Below are 6,000 nucleotides of genomic sequence, written 5' to 3'. Positions count from 1 at the left end.
CAGGGTGCACTGCTTACCTGCCAATAGAGGAAAGGGGCTAAAAATTGTCTGCTTTGCCCAGCCGTCACCTGCTTACCACAGCATGCAGAGATCCCACCCTGTGGGTTAAAACACCAAAAAAAGGACAAATATTTTTTTGAAAATTGATATGTGGAAATGTGTGCATGTGACTGTTGGTACATGAAATGTGCTCATACTCATGGATGATACGAAATCCAGTAGACCAGTTTTTGACAGTTTTTTGTTTTGTTTTATTTTGAGAGTTCTTCAGGGGAATAGGGTATATTACAGATGGGATGGGTGGACTATCCAGGAAATGTGGGTAGAGATCTTTTTTAAAGGTCAGTTCAACTTCTCATTTCAAAGATGAGGAAACTGAGGTGCAGAGTCATGCCTAAGGTGACAAAAGAGGCAAGTGACAGTGGCAGGATGTGAAGCCTGGTTTTCCGATACCAAATCCAAGTTGACTTGGAGGATGCTAGTGCCATGAATAGACACAGGCAAATTAGGGAGAGAATTCAGTTTTCTTTGTTGTTTTGTTTTTAGGGAAACATGAATTACATTTAAATGGGGTAATTTCCTCGTAATTTGGGGGGGGGGATTTTTATCTTTATTTTAAAGATGAGAATGCTAAAGCTCAAATAATTTAAATGTCATGTAACACAGGTGAAGAAAAGATTGTTTCAGCATGGGAATTGTTGAACTTGAGGTGCTGCTGGTAGGACATTCAGGTAAAAATAGCAAGCAGTAAGAAATATGGGACTGAATGTTAGGAAATTTGCAGATAAGAGACAGTAATTTGAAAGTCATGGACTGTGAAGGGTGGGGGGGGGAGACGTGGAGTGAGATGGTTCTCCATTATTGAAAGGAAAAGAGCCTTAAAGAGTGCCACAATACCTAGGTGGGTTTCTAGGCAAAGCAGTATAAAGTAGTGGGGAAAAAAGCTTTGGATTTAGAATATCAGGACCTGAATTTGAACTTTGACTCTGCTGTTAGACTACCTAGCAACGTGTCCCCTACAGCGCTGTTCTGGGTCCTCTTCTCTGTCTGTAATGTCTCTCTGTAATCTCGTTAATTTCTGTGTCTGTATATTTAGCGTTAGTCTCTCCTGAGTCAAGTTCCATATCACCAACTTCTTGATGGTTAAGATATTTCAGCCACCTGTTTAAGATGTCCTGAACACACACATACAAAAGAAAACTCCTTCCACCCCTCCCACCTCAAACCAACCCTTCTTTTAGCTTTCTCTTTAATGTATTGATGGCACCATTATCATTCTAGTAAACTAAATTTGTAACCTTGAAGTCATTCTTGACATTTCCTTTTCCTTCGCTTCCCCCCCCCCCATCTAATTCATTGTTAAATCTTGTTATTTATACCTCCATGATGTCTGTAGCATCCTTTTCATTTACTCTTCCTCTTCTCAGGCCCTCATTACCTCTCCCCTAGATGATTATCATGCCAGGTGCCAATCAGTCTTCCTGGATCCAGTCTCTCCATTCATCCTCGACACCACTGCCAATGTTTTTCCTAAAATAGGAATTATTAATCCATCTCTATATCTATGATCCTAGGATTTAGACTTCTTATGGAATGTGAAGATACTTTGGGGGCTGCTGCTGCCTAAGCAATCCCCTTCCCATCAGACCTGCACTGTATAAATACCCACCCGGCTTTGTTCTCCCAGTAGGATGCTCTCAGGAAGGAGGTGGTTTATCCTCTTTTTTTTCCTCTGAGAAGCATGCTGAGTCAGGAGAACGCTGACCAAAAGTTCTTAATCTTTGTGATGTGGACCTAAGCAGCAGCTGGATGGAGCCTACAGACCTATTCTCAGAATGTTTTTAAATTGTATAACATAAAATAGAAGGGATTACTGAGGAAACAAATTATGTTGAAATACGGTTATCAAAATATGTTTTTAAAATTTGTGGACCCTCCAGAATCTTTTCACAGACACCTTGGGGTCTGGGGACAGAGATCCATGAACTCTCTAGCTCAAGGTCTGCTCCATCCATCGATTTATACAAATAATTTCTCAGTACCCCTAGACACTACGCTCTTGAAGTAGGGGAAGTTGACTTTCAGGTCTGGTCTCTGATCTGTGCTCAGAAAAATAATGTAAAATTAGAAGGCAGCCGAGAGCCTGAGGTCCAGGAACACTTTTCTTAGGCAAGCCCATGTGGTTTGTCACCATTAACCAGTGCAAAGGGAGAGGGGGACGGTATCACGTAGGGGCACAGGTTTTTCTCTTCCAGAGCAGTGGTCCACACTGCTGTGTTCTAGTCTGTCTTCGGAAAAGGGAGTGAGAAGAAGAGAGATGGAAAGATGATGAAGACTGAGAATCTGTCTGCCAATCTTCAGAAAGCTCTTTAAATGTATTTGTAAAAATTTTATGGAGAAAGACAATTATGAGCTCTATCATCTTATAAAATGAGAAATAGCGGAAAAGAAAGAAATTTGAAGAACGTTTGAGCATCACCCCCCCCCCCCACTATTTTTTTTTTTTAAAAAGGTTATTCGGAAATCTAGCTAAGCAAAATCATCCCAAAGCCATTTAAGAATGACACGAGGAAGAACTTGGCTCAGAATTGAATAGGGAGAGGGGGCTGGGTAAGATGGCAGATTGGAGCTTGAGACACGCTTTCGTCCATTTCCAATTGCTCCCTGAAACAAAATCCATCCTGTTAATATCAGTGTCGCACTTTATGAGTATTGCCTTGAACCCAGTAGATCCTTAATAATTTATTGAATAGAATAAAATATTGCCAGTGACTTGAACTTGAGCAGACACTACCAAGGAGATGTTTGACTGACGTGGGAGATAGGCAATGGATGGAAAACTTGAATATTGCCCCGATCTCTACAGACTGCTAGAGGAATGAGGTCTTGGGTTTTCAGGGAAGGTTTTTTTTTATGAAAGATTTAAGAAACAACACAAACCAGAATGAATCACAATAAGAAAAAGTATAAAGGGGCATAAGACCAGTAAGTAAATGGAATATTCTCAGTGATGTATCCAAATACTGAGGGAGGATAGTAACTCACATTTATACAGCATGCTAAGATTTACAAAGGACTTTCTTCATAAGCTGTCTATGAGATAGCTAGTACATGTATTAATTTTTTTTATCAACTAGAAAATCATCAGTGTTAGCCTGTGTAGAATCTTCTTTTCTTCCCCCTTCATTCCTGCCTCTTAGAACTAGTGGCTTCATTCAAGACTCAGCCCAAATGCCACCTTTTTAAAATAAGTTTTATTTATTTTTAGCATTCTTTAAAAAAAATGAGTTCCCAAATGCCACCTTCTACAGGAGCCATTTTCTGTTTTCCCTCTCCCCTACTCCCAGATACTAGTGCCTTCCTCTGTCTTATCTGAGTTTACTGTGTAGCTAGCTACTCTCTGTGAATCTCTAATGTACTTTTACGTAAATGTTATCTCCTTCATTAGACTACAAGATCCCTGAAGGCAGAGACTACTTTTGTTTTTTCTTTGTATGTCCTAGGCTTGCTTAATACAGTGTCTGGCACTTAATAAATGTTTGTTGATTGACTGGTTGATGATGATTTAATCACTTTCTTTTTGTCTGGTTCTAAAGCAAATCCTCCCTTTCTAAATCCTTCCTTTTATATTCCTTAACATTTATTTCCAAGTCCCTGAGTACATTCTTTATTCTGCGCCTTCTAAAATCCTCTTAATCTGGCTTCTCTTTAATCTATTAGAAATGTTTTCATTAGTTTTAATGTGAAAATTCCATACTGCTTATTATCTACTAAAAAGCTTTGAACAGCTCTTCTAGACCCTTGCCCTAGGATTTTTAGTTTTCTTATTCTGCCTCTGGAGGAAAAGACCACGTACTGGATCATGAGGGCAAGGTGAGGCAGGAAATCCTCTCTCGTCTTTTCAGGAGGGCTTGATTCCGTGCTACTAGTTAGTTTCTTGTCAGTTGGTGAAACTCTGGGTAAACCATTCTTCTCCAATTGAAATCCTATTCAAGCTGCCAATTTTCAAAAACATGCTGGATGATTAAAGGTTATAGCAATCTTCTTCTGGACTTTTATTATCTGCATGCATATTGTATGTACGTATGTGTTATATTTACACACATACATAATATAGAAAGGAAAATATAAACAAAATATATAAGTATAACAATACATAAAAAGACTACAATAGAACCAATTTATTTTATTATAAATTACATATTTGTTTATATATATGCATATTTATTCCTCTTTCTGCTTTCTCTCTTATTCCCACCTCGCAGGCTATTGCTTTTTTATCTGTGTTACATTAGTTTTCTAAAAGTCTAAGTCTCCCATTTTTCGTGATTCCCTTTAGAGTTCTTTTTTCCTTTTCTCCCCTGTGGCAGAGATTCTTTTCCTGGGGTCTGGCCATACCCACAACCTTTGTGGATAGATTTCAGGGGGTCCATGAACGTGGATGGGGAAAAAAAATCTTTATTTCAATATAATTAGTTTCCTTTGTGATCCTAAATTTTACTTCATGCATTTTAAAACACTTGAGTAAGGGTCTGTAGATGTTGCCAGACTGCCAAAGAGTTCTATGAGACAAAAAATGGCCACTAATTTCTCCCCTCTGGGGAATTCTCATTTTCTCTGCTATGAATATGTTTTCTTTCCCTCCCCCTCCAGGGTAATCAGTCATTCTTTTTTCATTAACCCTCTCTAACAGCCTGGCAGATTTTCTTCTTAAAGCCTCATCTCCCATACCCAATGCCTTAACTTTTGAGTTTCTTGTTGAAATTTTGATGTTGGCAGCTGTTACCAGGGTATCTCTCTTTGCCAATATGAGAAGCACCTGGAGGTCCCTAGCCATAACAGGACAGATGAGAATGAAAAAGTTGTTGATTCTGGGATAATTTATCTTCCCTAGATTTATGTCCACGTTTACTGTCCCCCAGTACTTTGCCTTCTTACTGGAAAATACTGTGGAGAAAAATAAATTCAAACTCTACACATCTTAGCACTTTTGGGTTGGAAGTGACTTTTTGTATACGACTTTAGCCTTCTGGGGACAGGCACACAGCTGGCAGTAGAGGTTTGATTATACTTTGTTCTATTACTGTTCTGTATCACTGTATCGTTCTACTTGATTCTAGGCCAAGACTAAATACTTTTATGCAGTTAAGCATGTTGGCTTCTTTGGGGAATGAATTCAGGTCACACATTGCAATGATTTTGATGAGGGCTATTTCTCGGAGGTTTAAATAAGGAGGCTTGATCATTTTCTCCCATCCATTTCTATTCCTATATTTGGTGATAAGACCTTCTGTAAATGAATAGTGGTGTTGTAAACTGGCATCTGCATAAGAGGATGGAAAAGGAGTAAATTCGTGCATGAGACTTATGGGTCCAAATAAAATTTATTGAAAGATTCTATGTAGCTGGTGGGAGATGTGAGGGAGACTACAGGCATCCAGGTGGGTAGGAAAACAGTTCCAAAGATAACTTGCCCTGTTTCCACTTTTGTTTAGAAGTCCCATCTCGCTTGTGTCAGGGATGCTTCCTCATTCTTGAGGGGGCTCCAAGGTGGTGATTGATGGGGAACAAGATGTTACCTGCTACCTCTGTTTGCACATCTACACTCTGAAATTTTTGAGCATTGTAATCAGTTGAGGAGGATATGAAGCATAAGATTTAAATGGTGTTTCCATCCTCATCACCCAATTTGCTTTGAGGTCTGCTAGCAAGAGATATGTGAATAATTTCCTGGATGAGCCCCAGGTGTGAGGGGTTGTTTGCATCTGAGTGGATACTTCGGAGAGAATTTATAATTGAATAGATGGGGAGAGCTTGGTTGGTTTTGGGGATAAAAGCAAAAGAGAACAAGAAGAAATCAAGAGTATGTGAGTATATATGATAATAACCAATTAATATGGGCATGTCTTCCCAGGGAGTTCTGTTTTAAATTGCTTTATCATTAATAGGAAGAAAGTCTTAGGCTGAACTTCTCCCTCCATATACAGATGATCATTAGCT

This window comes from Notamacropus eugenii, chromosome 5, assembly GCF_028372415.1.
Source record: "Notamacropus eugenii isolate mMacEug1 chromosome 5, mMacEug1.pri_v2, whole genome shotgun sequence".
NCBI lineage: Eukaryota > Metazoa > Chordata > Mammalia > Diprotodontia > Macropodidae > Notamacropus > Notamacropus eugenii.
The sequence above is the reverse complement of the archived record's forward strand: the minus strand, read 5'-3'. Positions refer to the sequence as shown.